This window comes from Triticum aestivum, chromosome 1B (genome assembly GCF_018294505.1).
Source record: "Triticum aestivum cultivar Chinese Spring chromosome 1B, IWGSC CS RefSeq v2.1, whole genome shotgun sequence".
Classification (NCBI taxonomy): domain Eukaryota; kingdom Viridiplantae; phylum Streptophyta; class Magnoliopsida; order Poales; family Poaceae; genus Triticum; species Triticum aestivum.
The window spans coordinates 421,919,265-421,935,015 of NC_057795.1; positions in this window are offsets into that span (position 1 = coordinate 421,919,265).

The window sequence follows — 15,751 nt, forward strand, 5'->3', positions numbered from 1 at the left end:
GGGGAGAAGAGAGAGAGGCAATTTACGTTAACCCTTTCATAGGTTCTCGTAGATGTAGAAAGATGTGAAATGCGTGAATGTGTAGTGGATGTACTATTAGAGTGCCTAAGATAAATTGTGTATGTATAGACCCTATGTGTTTATTTTACTTGGCATGTTAGATTTGTCTTGGTTGAATAAAAAGCAGAGTTGGTGATGATGGTGTGCCTGTCATCCTGCAATATAGGCTGTCTGATCTATATCTAACGGATAGGAAGGAAACTATGACAATTTACCCGCACTCCTCTCCACATTTGCAGATAAGGATTTCCCTCGTTCATCCTTTTCTCCCACAAGATCTTGATCTTCCATGCAACACACGGGCATCTTGCTAGTACTCCTACAATATACTATATTATTGTGAAAGTTCATATACTTCGGCCGAGATTAATGCAAACACGGCAGATTTTCATTACATTTCGAACTTTTATAGGACAGAAAAATAAAAGAAACCCGACCCTAAACCTATTCTACGGCGGCGATCGACGTCCTCCATCTGTGATCTCTATGTACGGGGGCAGGGTTCAATACCCGTAAACTGAAGGTGTGGTCTCCAGCGAGGAAGAGTAGAACACGGGATACGGACCGGCCAGTTGGCACACCATGCCCTGCCGCCTCCCATGCCCTACTCATCCTCGGAGGAGTCCCCAACCTCGGCGGTGCCGGACGTTGGATGGCGGCAAGTAGGATGCATGGCTGACGGTGCTCCCGTCATTGGCCGCCAGCGTGGCCACCGCTTGTGCGGTCGCGTCCGCGTCTGGCTATGCTGCTATTGTGTCGCGAGAGGCGACTTGAGCGAGGGAGGCGACCTCGAGCTTCATCCCCAAATACAAGCTCTCCCGCAGAGCGTTCGCACTTGCGGTCATGGAGGATGTGGTGCCAGGTAGGAGGACGATGCGCTATGGTGTGGAGGTTAGCTAGGCATTGCCGCTTTAAGTAGCACATTCCGGTGAGGCCAAGCGTCCGGGTGCGTCATTAAGTTGCTGGAGTTGGTTCCTCGGGCACCGAGCCTCTTAACGACGACCTATGAACGGACGATATGAACGCGGGCAGCTGGCGCCGGCTGGGAATGCACCACGCGACGGCGCGAGGGACGAGGGTTTTGGTGTGCCAGGGTAGTCAGCTACAGTCGTGGCAACGTTGGAGATGCCCTTTGCTCACATGCGATCCCGCATGTCATTGAAAAATCAAGACGACCCGGCATGGTCTCAGGTCCTGAGGATGCAGTTGTCCGCGCTACACCACTCCGCGGATGCATCGCGACGCCCCGTGCATCCTCGACGAGCCGGGTGGTGGGATGTGTTTGGATTGTGGCCAAAGTGCACCTTACCAAAATTTTGGTCATGACCCAAAGATTGGTCTTTGTTTGGATGGTTGCCATTTTTTTGGCATGCCAATGAACTCTAGCCAACTCTAGTTCATTTTTTAGCCAATGTTGGCCAAATCATGGTCAACCAATACCTCAACCAAAATTTTGGCTACCCAATGCTTTGATGGGGCAACCTTGGGCACAAACCAAACATACTGTTGGTCGTGCCATAGCACTAACGCCACCCTCGGCACACTAAAACCGACCGTGTCTAGTGACGATATGAGCATGTCGCTCACCGCGGTCGCCGTGTCCAGAGGCGGTGTTGGAGCCGCGCCACGTTGTTGGCCCCAACGACCCACATGAATGGTTGTCGATGGCGAGGAGGTCGTGGGCCAGCTCCTCCATTAGACTAGTCTGCGCTATGTCTTCCCGACGGGTGTGCCCCACATGTCGGTTTCCCTGTTCTCCTGGCCATATTCGAGCGTCAGTGCTCTGCGTTGTGCATTAGGCCTTTCACTATGTAGGCCAAGCGAGACAACTTATTGTTTATTTGAGCCTTTCAAGTATAATCATGTGGCGTTTGCTTTTTTCTCATTCCTCTCCAACCCTCTTCTCCATCGATCATGTCGCCCTCCGGTCGAGTCCATCCTCCCACATGCCTCATTTGAACATTCCGCCGAGTATCATTCGCATGAACCCACCCTAGTCCTCTTTCAATCGATCTCCAGACCCCGAGATGAAATCGAGAGAGAACAAGTGGGGGCACGTGATACCTAAGGCGGATTCAAAATTTTGAACCAGTGATCATAGCATCCGCAAATCATATATAAAGGGTATTCAATGTTCGTGTCGTTTTTGAACGTACAATATACTCCCTCCTATCCTTTGTAGTTTACATATAAGTTTTATGTGTAGTCAAAGTATCTCTACTTTGATCAAAAAAGTATCAACATTCAACAACGCCCAATAAATATTGTTAGATTCGTACGTACTCCTAGATTTGTACTCGAGATGGTTTCCAATTTGTTTTCAACCACGTGAACATACTTGTTCTCGCGCATGCTCTTCCTACTAGGATTTCGCCACATATAGCCAGTCCAATAGTAACTTTCTTAAGATCCTTGTCCAATAGTACACGTGGAGTACCGACAACATTTGTACTAGAGTATGCAGTGCTCATAGTAGTACTCCCTCCTTCCATTTATATAGGGCCTATGTGGAGGAGAGAGATGTGAAAAAGTAAGGGGAGTGAGCTCTCATGCAAGAGCCTTAGCTATATACGCATTCCTAGTTAAATACAATAACTATGAAGAAAGAGATAGAGAGGAGATGGAAAAAAGTACTAATACAATAGCCAACCTTATATATATTTTTGCGGGAAATAGCTAACCTTATAGCCCACACTACCGTATGAGTGCGTGTAATAGATGATGGCTATAGATGACATGGCAGTCCCTCATAGCCATTGAGTGGCTATATTATTAACCATGCTCTAATGCGTTTTTAAAACCGCATTTGACTATTGACAAGATTAATAGTACATGAGATGTATAATGTGAAAATTATATCATTGGAAACTCCTTTCACATACGAATTTGACTGTATGCTTTGTGTAAGTTGCATGTCATATATTATTATTCTAACATTTGGTCAAAGTTAGCCTCGAAAAATGCTTTAGGCCCTGTATAGTAAACGGAAGGAGGGAGTAGTAGTGGAAGTGGATCCTCTGACATAGGTATCCCTGCCTTACCCTCCCTTTTGGTCACTTACTGGCGGACCCCATGCTTGCTAGGCCCCGCATGTCAGTTACTCAATGGGTTCGGCCACGTTAGGGGATCCTCATCCGTAGTATACTCCCTCTGTTTTTATTTACACCGCATAAAATGGAGGGAGTGGTTGTATAATAAATGACATGGGCGGGGGAGGGGGAGGGACGTCGGTTTGCTCTCAACTGCGGTCCCACAAGTGAGCGAAAATGCAAGACGAAGCGTGTTCCATTCAGTGAACGATGTGGAGGGTCTAGCGTGCTGGGCTACAACGCGAACGCGATAAGAACGATGTACAGTGAAAACCGATTGACCGGTCGTCACCGAAACCACTATTCACACCAGAACCTTCGCTGCTCGGCCTACGCTAGCCACTGCCCTAAAATCACACCTAATCTCCAGCCCATTCCCCCACCTTTCGATCCCCTAGCCCGCATCAAGCGTCCCCTAGTTCGCCGGAAAGCCATGGTGCGCCGCAAGATCACTTACTACAAGATGCTGACGCCGGAGCACCGCATAGAAATTGTGGCGGCGGTCGGCGCCACAGACCTCCGTTCCCAAGGTCGCTTTGCGGCGGGCCAATCCCCGAGTTCTCTGGAGCCAAGCTACAAGGAGGAGGAAGCCGATCCAATGTTCATGGTGGAGGTCGCAGTGCAGAAGGCCCCCGATGGGTATGAGATGATGGATGTCGACTTTGTGCCGGCGTCCAAGTCCTCCATGGTGCAGGCGGACCAGCGGTTCGACATGGCAATACTAAAGGAGGACAGGGAGGCAGAGGCTCAACTCGACGTGGAGCGCGCGCATGCCACTGCCATTGAGGCTCTCTTGCAGGCGGAAACGGATGTCGTGGATGTGAACTACGCGGCGGAGGCTCAACTTGAGGCGGAGCGCACGGATGCCGCTGCCATAGAGGCCCTCCTGTAGGCGAAACCGGACGTCCTGGACTTGAACCGGGCGGCAGAGGCTCTACTCGACAAAGAGCGCGCGGATGCCGCTCTCATCGACGCTGTCCTGCAAGCGGAATCGGACGTCCTGGACTTGAACCGGGTAGCGGAGGCTCGACTCGATGCGGAGCGCGTGGATGTCGCTGCCATCGAGGCCCTCCTGCAGGCGGAACTGGACGTCCTCGACTTGAACTGGGTTGTGCTCTCGTCCGTGCAGAGCGCCCGCACGCTCCGCATGAACGAGTAGCTGGAGGCCGGGGACAACCACGGTGCGAAGACACACATCGGCAGCTACGGTTGGTTTGCGCTGGCAGCCAAAGACGACGAGGCCGTCTCGTTCCGCGAGAAGTGATAGTTTTTCTTTATGTTGTTGTTTTTATGGATCTTGTGCTGTTTAAAAACATATATTTGTTATGCAAGTCGCCTCACTTGGGTCAGTCTACCATTTCAGGCGGTTGGGTGAATATCCTACGTCTCCTAACCCTTCTTTCCTTCTTCCTCACCTCTTCTTCTTCCCTAACAGACCACCGCACGGGCCGTACGGATACTCCCCAACATGCAGTTGGATAAACATACTCTATGAACAAAAATTATGTGTCAGCGGTAGGATGGCTGAGTTTGGTTTTTTCACATGCGACAACACGTGTTAGTGAGGGCGCGTTCCCTTGGTTGGGTTTGCGCCGTGCAGGAGCGACTGTGTGAGGGTGTGGTGCGACTGCGGCGTGCAGGAGCGACCGTGTGAGGGTGCAGTGTGACCGCGACAGCCGTGCGCAAGTGTACCTCCTTCTTATTTTGGAAACTTTAGGCAAGCTTGGCAAAAATGTGTGGCGAAGTTTGGCAATGCAAGGCCTAGACCCAAACAGGATAAGTATGTACATACTAGGAGTACTAGTGCTAAAAAAGAAAGGCGGGATTTTCCTTTGCGGGATTTAATCGATACAAATCCTTGTTTCATGTGTCAATTAATGCGTATTTTATTCTCCAAAGACCAAAGAGCTAACCATCTCACTCCTCATCGCTTGATTAATGCAGCGCCATGCAAACCAACCTTCTCACTTCCGCATGCATGCAGGGGATATTAATGTCCTTGGTTGCTAGTACGAGGCAAACCCCATTAATTTTGCATCGATTAGTGTTAGTGGCCTTTTGCAAATTGTAATTTTGATATAGTGGCCTTGTGTACAAAAAAATGGAGGTAGTAACTATATTTGACTTCCTTCCCCATTGTGGTGACGTCAACGATATCTTTTTTTGTGGTTCGGCGAAGTGCGTTCGACGGAGAACACCATTGAGGGAGACCACGGTAAGTTGTTCGCAAGTGCCGCCGGCAAGCCGAGACAACCGCCTTATTTGCATCCAGGAAGTCCGTTGAACCAAAGGACTAGTACTACTAGGAGTACATAATAGCGTCATCCGTTCAGCTTAGTGCGGTGAGATGGTTTCTCGAAGAAGACGATGGAGAAGCGGAGTCAGCGAAGAGTGAAATGATGGTTGCTTCGTCCGTGATTTTGTGATTTGACGCCTCACTGCTTTGTGATTTGTGATAGAAGGGACAGGGGAGTAGACTCTATGCTCTATACTGCACTACATGCGTCCAAGCATGGGAGAAAGAGGAGAGACGTTGCACTTTTCTATTCCTTTAATCAATCAATCAGGGAGCTTCGGTTCCATCTTTTTGGCTTTGGCAACACCGTCCACAATGTTTCCCACGATGCCAAAAGCTATTTTCACATTTGGCTACACATCGTGGATGCCCATAACCGTACCACTTGGATTTGCTACTGTGTGCTATCTATACAAATCTCAGTTATATTGATCTAAAAAATTATAGAATCAAGATTAGTAAAAAGGAGGTGATTTTGCTGCGCGGATGGTGGGGAGGTTTCTTATTTTTAGAGAACGTTGTCCTGGCGGTTTGCTAACATGCGGTCCCACGTGTCAGTGCTTTACCAAGCCGATCCGCGTCCCACATGAGGCAGAACAACGACAGAAGCAACACGTGGTTAAGTTGAAGGAGATGAGGGAGAAGCGGATTCAGCAATGAGTGAAATGATGGTTGCTTCGTCCCTCCAACTTATTTTTTAGCATTATTAATTTGTCTCTCCAACTTAACTGCGGGAAAGGTGCAGCTTTGTGATTTGACGCCTCATTGCTCATTACTACGCGGGCGCCATGACTGGGGTGCTTCACCCCGGCTTCTCTGCACTGTATTCCGGTATGGCACGTGGACCTGGTAGCTTGATGTCCCACATGTCGGCGAAAGGGACTAGAAGATTTATGAAAGCAAGCGCTCCACTCTTACGACGGAGGAGTACACGACACGACGGTCCAGTGAAATGTCACTTGTACTGTATAGTACTATAGTTTTGCTGTTTCGCACGATCCATCGATACAAACCCGATTAAACAGGAAAGGGCGGGATTTTTCCCGCGCGGGAGATGATACTGGCCATACATTTCAAAGGCAATTGTAATGTATGCAAACTAAATAATTATAAGTAACAATATGATATCTAGTAAAACTAAAAACACATATGATTTCGGACACCAGATCCTATGTGTGTATAATCACCACACCAGCTCCTGTGTGTTAAAACAGATGGCTCAGATACCAATACAAGGCAACCTTGTCCGCTGTGCCCGCGGTCATGACTTCGAACCACCGTCCAAATATTTTTTTGTCGTTTGTTTTCATTCTTACTAGCAATATGCCCGTGCATTGCACGTAACATCAAGATGCATTTGTATGACTAGTTTATCTTGTGAGAGAAAAGGATGAATGAGGCAAGGCCTTATTTGCAAATGTGGAGAGGTGTGTGGGTACCTTTTTGCAAAATTGCCATAGTTTGTTTCCTATCCGTCAGATATAAATCGGACGGCCTATATTGCAGGATGGCAGGCACACCATCATCACCAACTCTGTTTTTTTATAAGAGTGTATTTTATGTATTTTATAAGAGTGTAGATATAGAGTAGATACAAGCCGACAGGTGGGCATGATGGTAGTGAGATAATGTGATGCAACACTAGAGGTGCCACGTGGAGCGTTTAACTGGTCAACTAGTCATGTCTTGAGCAAATACATAGTTGTACGGTGGGCCCGTGACTGTATAATAACCACTAAACGTAAATGGTGACCGTAATGAGTGGATTATGAAGTCCAATGTACATATCGTGCTTTCCCTTCAAATACAATGATCGTCATTACATATATCGTGAGAGAAAGATGAAACATGCATGAATTTTAGAGGACCTGGAGATAGTTTTGTGTGCATACATGAAAGGGGCGTACAGGGGGGTATGCGATGGAGAGAGAGATGCTCTTCATTTCTCTTTATAATGACTAATTTTGTATATAGTATAAAAATATACAAATTCACACTGCGGAATAAATATCATTGTGGGCACCATGCAATGCAAATTAGCGTTCATACTCCTCCATATAACTTTGTAATGTTGTATATATGTAGAAACTCTAAAATAATTTTTGGCCACACTTTATTCAAAAGGAATGTTGTATGCGAAATAAACGTGAAGAGAGGGTTTTTAGATCAATGGGGTATGTGATGTAACATGTGTGAATGTGTAGTTGATGCATTTGCCGGGGCCTAGAGAGGTATGTGTGTGTATTACGTATTCGAGAGAGGCATGGATAGAGGGGAAAGCGGGGGGGGGCATGGGAGAGGTAGCACGAGAAATGAGAGTGGTCTAGAGAGAGAGACGAATATGATGTCACGACGAGAGATTCCCTTCCCTTGAGTGTGTATATGCAAGGGGGGAGGGAATAGAGGCACCAGGAGAAAAATTTTGTGTGTGTGGTGTCTGTGTTGGTATGTGTGGGTGTGAGAAGATAATGAGATGTGGGGGCAGAGGGTGTGTCACCGCGTGAGGTCCGGTGGGTCGAGGTGAGTCCCTTCGTCCAGTTCCGTCCCGCACCACATTGGTCGGCCCGTGACGCATCTAGGAAGACCCATGGATGACTAGTCGTACAAGACAAAGATAGAAGGATTGTGAAGGACTCTGTGTCCACTGACAAAGCCGGCTAGGATTTGTAACCCTAGGTTCTCGGACTAAGGTAACCCCTTTATCTCTGATATTACTATTCATCGAACCTAACTTTAAGGGTCATCCTACAGAATGCTCTGCTAGAATCATACTCGTCGATTAGGAAGAGAGGTGTGAGACAATGCGTGAGAGACAAGCCTAAGATAATGTGCGTACATGAGACACGTAGGCAGGTCCATGTATATAGAAAGGGTCGATGGGGATTTTGCGTGTGTATGCTTGCGAGAGGAAGAGTGCTTGTGATAAAGGTTAGTGAAAACAATTGTAAATGGTTACGAGAGGGAGGGGGGTTATATCTAAAGCATGTGTGTGAGAAAGACACCTCAGGAGAGAGTGTGTGAGCATGTGTGAGAGACCACCGATGGAGAGTGAAACTACACGTAAAAGACTGATGTACACATTGATTAAAGATATAAATTGTATCCAAATATTAGGATGGGATCATGATATTTGCAATCCGCGTAAGGAGCGGTCATTGATCCATCAGACATCTAGATTCTATCGAATTTGAACATGTCTATGTTATTATTCGACATAATTGATCCACATAGTTAGTATTATGAACTACAGACAATGCATCACTTTAGCAATCGAATATAAACGTGAGTATAGATCATGTTGTGTGTGTAAAGCACATTATACATATGAAAGTTACACAATGAACATTATAAATAGCTACCTATGAACTAGCATACATTTGAATTCAATTTAAGGTGGTGTAAAAAATCGAATTCAACATGAAGTCCATTCAGTTATTTGAATTTGATATCATGGCATTTGTAAATCTTACCTAAATTATGGGGGCACCAATCTTTGCTCTGATTTTGTACATAATAGCATATGTAGTCGTGTACAAAATACATTCAAATTTAGCTCCTCCATTCCAAAATAATCGTAGTTATAGGATTTTCAAGTGTCAAAATTTCAAAAAGAAGCAGATAATTTAATGAGGTTTTCAAACATACAAGGTCAAATATAACGTTGTCTATTTAGGTCAATCCTCATAGTTCAAGAGTTCTCTAAACGTGAATGCTTGTGTTTCAAAATTTCGAATGAAGTGCCAAAAGAGCCTCTACTCGCCCGAAACCGCGTGAGACCAATGTTTGGTAGTACAAGGAAATTACTTTTCTAATAACTCTGACCTGTGAAACCTACCGGCCCGACGTCTAAAGGTCTAAACCGGGGTAGGTTTGTAGCTTTATCTAGATGCCACGCAACCGCCTCCGAAAAACATTCATACACAATGGCCGCCTAAGCACACATGCGCGCGGCTGAAATCGCTCCCGCCCACTATTTGGGACACCTAGGATTACCATCCTACCCCTGACCCACAGTAGGTCCGAAATTTAAGAGGGGGCAAAGTTTGTACTTTCCCCAAATTTTCAAACAAGCTCGTCCCATCTTCTGTTCAAAAAGGCCAAAAACAAGCGCGTCCCAGAGCGAAACATGGTTCTCCCCCCCCCCCCCCGTCCCCCCGCCCACCCGTCCAATTCCCCATTCGTACTCCATGGGCGCCAAAACTACCTCTCCACCAGCTGCGAAACCGCGGCGTCCTCCATCCGCCACCCCATCCCACCCATCAACCGCCACCCTCCTCCATCACGCCGGAGCCGATACCCCAACGTCGTCGTCCACCGCAACCTCAACCGCAACGCCCTCCACGGCTAGTAGTTGAAGCCGAGGCCGAGTCGTCCGTACCCGAGCCAGTTCAACCACGCCATCTTGCGCCTCACCACTGCCGCTCCAACTTCGCCATTGTCCACCGCACCGGAGTTGTTCCAGCTACGTCGTCCTTCGTCGTCTCGGATCTGCTTCCCCTCCACCGATATATGGCCACGACAACACAGTCAACAATTTGGTCATGGGTTTGTCCAAGGATCCACGGCTCTCCAAAACATCAGTTCCCCCTGGAAAAACAAGAAGATCGCTGCGACATATCGACACCACACTGGCAACTGATAAGGGTACTCCTCTTCCCTTATTCATGCAAATCTTTCGTGTCTGCTTGCATGGTATTCATCCCACAGAAGACACTAGTTGACTGCTTCTTCTTCATACTAGATGTTCCGAGTAACTTACGATGCACAAGGTTTCTCCTCATATACTATTTCACCTTAGCTAGAGGTCCGTCGCCCCCCTGAATTTCAATTTCTGGCCAGTTGATTCCCAATTAACGGAAGCATTCCCTGGCGTAATAGGCGCTAGTACGCTTATTACGCCAGGGAAGCAACGCCTTGGTGTTTATGTTAGGGGCGTGTGCGGCCTAGAGCTACTGGCGCCCTATCTGGAGGTCGGCCGGGATTAAAGGGATGGCCTGGGGGCGCTGCCAAGCACGGCGGTGTTGTGAGGTCGAGGGGAGGGCGGGGCGGCGAAGGCAGGGGTCTGGGCCGGTGGTCGCTGGCGGTTCGAGAAAGATCGTCAATAGTGACTGGTGGGAGGTAGACGAAGGCCATCTGCCCGTTCCTTATAGATCGGGCGGTTCATTAAAAAATCGACTGACCTATTTATTTTTAGTCAACTGTTATCTTAGATATAACCACATGTGGTGGTGTGCTGGAGGAGTACCTGCACTTCCTGTGCTCATATATTACAAAATCTTACGGAGTAGAATCTAATTTTGTTTGCCATGCAATGTTGTAGAGCTGTCATATGTCTCCTGTCATTTATTTTTCAGCCACCTGCTATCTGCTACTTTTATAGTGCACTACTTCTGCACACACTTCACCCATACTATCACTATTGTGTTTTTATGCAAGGGTATTTCAGAGTCTGCCTCGAGAGAAGCAAAAAAGAGAAGAGAGAAGTTGAGCCAGCTTTCCTTGCGGGTAGGCACGACACATTACAGCGCTATAAAGGGTGCAGTGTCAGCAGATGGAGACGGTAAACATAGCTCTGGAGTTGATGACCTCGCTCGCAATGAACCACCATCCCAGGTGCTTGCTTTAACTTCGCGGTGTCATATGTGGTTGCATGTTCCATATGGTGTCTAGCTTGTATTCGAAAGGCCGAAGTCAGTCTTTGGGGCTGTTTGGTTCTAGGCCTAGCATTGCCACACTTTGCCACATATTTTTGCCAAGCTTGCCTAAGGTTAGTTCATCAAAATGAAAGCCACAAGTTGGCAAGCCTAAGGGAATCTTGCCACATTTTTTGTGTGTATGCCATGTGGGGTCCAAGTGTGGCTTTCCTAAGGTGTGGCTTGAACCAAATACTCACCTAAGTTAGTCAAACTTGCCTAGCTTTAGGTGTGGCAACATTTGGCAAAGTTAGTCACAAACCAAACAACCCCTTTATTAAGATAAGGAAAGATATATATTTACATGAACCACCATCCCGTGAGCACCAGGAGACAAATAGCTAGTCAGGGCACTGTCCGAGCCAGTGACAAGCCTAGCAAAGATAGGCATCACCTGGAAGCCAACTAAAAAGCTGCAACGGTGGCGAAGCAGCCTGCCTCCCACCAGGATCTCAGGTCCTAGATGATCATGCTCACCACTCCAGCCGGATGTCTAGCTTGTATTGCTTCCAATTTGGTTAAATTGCATCTGCTTAGCTTACACATTATACCTTTGAATATGACATGCCTTTCTATTTTTGGTACATACTAGTACATCTGTGTATTAACCATGTTCTTACATCAAACTAATGTTCTTGTGTATCCCTCATCAATCACTTATGATGAGGCAGGCAGGCAAGTTGACTACTCCTCATTTAAAGAATGCAGCGTCAGCCTCCCGACATGATTCTCAAGAAACAACAATGCTAGATGAAGACAATGAACGTATCTCTGTAATTGATTACAACATTTCCCCTACACTAGCATCGCAGGTGCTTGCTCTAACTTGGCAGCGTGATATGTGGTTGCATGTTGCATATGGTGTCTAGATTGTAATTCTTCCAATCTGGTTAAACTACATGTGCTAGTCTGCTTAGCTTATACATTGTACCTGTTAATGTGACATGCCTGCCTGTATTTAGTACATAGTACATCTGTCTATTAAGACAAGTCCTTACATAAAACTATTGTTTTTTGTATCCCGCATCAATCAATATGACGAGACACCTTTAGTATATGCAGTGCGATATTAGTTGCATCTTTCATATGATTTATAGCATGCGCTGCTTCTAATTTGTTGAAATTCCATTTATGATGGGACGCTTTTAACTTGGCAGAGTCATATTGGTTGCATCTTTCATGTGGTGTCTAGCTTGCATTGCTTCTTATTTGTTGGAATGGTTTCTGCTTAGTTTACACAAACAGTTGTGAACATGCCATGCCGTCCTGTTTTTCGTACATATTCCATCCTGGTATCATGTGTTTGCCTTACATCAAAGTAGTGATTGTCAGTATCATGCATGAATGAGTTCTGAAGAGAGAATTTTATTGCTTTTTCTTGTCGGTTTTACTTGACAATTCAAAATCAATAAAGCGGAAGGAAGTTAGCAAGGCAGCGGATAAAGGTGCTCCTTCCGAACGGAGGGCCTCTACAGTTTCTACTCCTCCACACCCCCAAGATGATTTCCAAGACAACACATGCATAGACACTCAACAAAGCTGTGTTTATGATGAGCACGTCTCCCCTAGTGCACCATCACCGGTGCTCCCTCTAACTTGGCACTGTTATATGTGGTTGCATGTTATGTGTGATGTCTAGCTTGTATTGCTTCTAATTTTGTTGAATTCCATCTGCTTACTTTACACATTATACTTGAATAAGACACGTGTTCCTGTTTCTAGAACATACAATATCTGTCTATCACACCATGTTCTTACATCAAATTACTACTGTTGTGTAACCTGCAACAATCACTTATCATAAGACACGTTTGACTTCGGAGTGTGATATAGGTTACATCTCGCATTCTTTTCTAGCTTGTACTACTAATTTGTTGAAATGGCACTTATGACGAGACAGTTTTAACTTGGTAGAGTGATATTCGTTGCATCTTTCATATGGTGTCTAGCTTTCATTGCTTCTAATTTGTTGAAATGCCTTCTCCTTAGTTTACACATCATAAGCTATGAATATGCAATGCTGTGAATATGCAATGGCACTAATGACGAGAGACCTCTAACATGGTAGTGTGATGTTGTTTGCATCTTGCATATGATTTATTTCTTGTACTGCTTCACATTTGTTTAAACGCCATTTATGATGAGACACTGTTAACTTGGCAGAGCGATATTTGTAGCATCTTTCATATGGTGTCTACCTTCCATTGCATTGCTTCTAATTTGGTGAAATGTCTTCTTCTTAGTTTACACATCATAGTTCTGGTTATCTCTTCCGTCCTGTTTTCATACATATTACATCCTCCTATCATGTGGTTGTCTAACATCAAAGTTCAGTTCGTCTGCATCACGCATCAATTTGTTCTGAAGAACTAAATTGTTATTCGTTTTTCTTGTCGGCTTGACTTAACATGGCACAGAGAAAGAGGAAGAAACACAGAATGGCAGGGAATGAGAAGCGGATGAATCCTGCAGATTCTGCTGGTACTGATGGTGCAATAGAAGGTCAAAGTCCAGCGGAAAATTCTACAAACACGGCATCCCATGCTACACGAGCTGCAAAAAAAGCCAAACAAAACAAATAGCTGCCACCAAACAAGCAGAGACATCCCTAGTTCTTGCAACACCTACCACAGTACTACCAGTTGCACGAGTTACTCGTGCGTCAACTGAGCTAGCAGCACGTTCCCAAGCTCCCTTGCCACCTGACACTACTTCCCAAACACTCTTGACACAAGACGAGTTGGCAATATCAGATGAACCTTGTGAGCTTCAACAGCAAGAAGGTAGTTGCTGGAGTCAAGTTACAGTTGCATGCTTCTTTATATGTAGTCTCACAGTTTGATGTACACTAACACTTCCTATGTTCGTTGTTGGACTAGCACCTAGGCGCAAGAGGAAACAAACATCAGGGATAATGCTCGATAGGTTAACTAAATCTAGAGGAGGAAGAATGGAGATCCGTTTTGAGGCAGGTTTAAAAAGGCCACGTGATGCTATAGAGTCAGCCAAGTTAGTATCAGAGGCAGCGGTTGCCGTTAGGTGTCATGTACGTATCCTCCCAACATGGATTCAGTACAGGAATGACAAAGACGAAACCCAGTTCAACACCTTCCTCGACCATTTATCTGTAAGTATGGTTATGTATGGAAACTAGTAATATCGTCTTGCTCTGTCCCATACTTTCTAGGTTGCTGATAATGAGACTCCCATAATTTTCAACAGATGAGGTTCAAGTTGGATAGCCAAGATGATGCAACCAGACAAGCTTGCACCCATGTTTTCAAGTCTGCTCTGCGACAGTATCGGTATAACTTGAGGAAAACTCACTTTGAAGGCAAGGCTAACAGTGAACTTTCCCAAACATCTCCAGTGGAAAATATATCGGATGAAGACTGGAGGGGCCTTGTTAAACACTGGTCTGATCCGAAGTATCAGGTACATTATATATATGTGATCAGATCACATGTTGAAGTCCTATTTACGCATGTGCCACACAAATCTATCTTCTTGTAGGTGAACTGTTCAAAGAACAAGGCCAACCGTACGAAAGTGAAATTCCAACAGACGACAGGATCTCGTAGCTATATTGCACACTGCGAGGCTCTTGTAATTAGTTGTGTTTCACTCTTTTCGCTGTACCATATTATCAGATCTATATTGACTTGTTCGAAATGCTGAGGAAAGCCCGCAAGGACCAAAAATTACTTGAACCAAATGTTGTGGAAATCTTCAAGGACTGTCACACCAGCAAGAAGAAGGGCATGACTACACCAGTCAAAGCCGCTGTTGTAAGTCCTTAATCCTCATGCCTTTTAACTACTACTTACTCTGACTTGTGCCTTGAACTGCATGGTTTGCAGCCAATGTCTATTACTCTTTTCAATTTTCTACACAATTGTCTTAGCGTATCATTGCACCTTACAAGGTTTAAAAGGGAGGAGTGATGTTCCTTTGATCTTGACCTGTAATCTAGTTCCGTGCTGGACTTGCCCACACAATGTTACAATTGCCTGTTTGTCTGTTCTCAGTTGTTTTGTGATATGAATGATGTCATACTATGCTTACCGTATTATAAACTTCGTCTCTTTATCCTTAGCCCTCAATACAATGTGAAGAAATAGACAATACATTAGCGATGGTACATGGTCATATGTTTGGAACCTGGTTTTATTATGTACTTTGCAATAAAATACAACTAATATTTTACATGGGTTCACCAGAATAAGTTCTGTATATAGACCAAAGCTATTTTGTTTGGTTTTGCTGCCTCCTTAATATCTTCTGTTCTGGTACTACTAATGTAAAAACTCAACTTTTCAGCGAGCTATGGAAAAAATGGTGGAACCGCCACCTTCTGAAGGTGGCGAGGCAACTATAACTGCAATGTCAGCTCTTGCTACAGTGGGTCAGTACCTGTCCACTAACAGTGCCAAAAGCACGTTCCTGTTTAATATTGGGTTAGTTGTTAAGGCAATCTCGTCCAAACTGCCTCATGATCAAGGTATGCAAGCTCAAAGCAATGTTGTATCTGCGCTCTAGACACAAGTCCATTCTCTAACAGAGACCCTTTGTGAAACAAGGAGAGACATTGTTCGATGTCGTCAAGATATGCA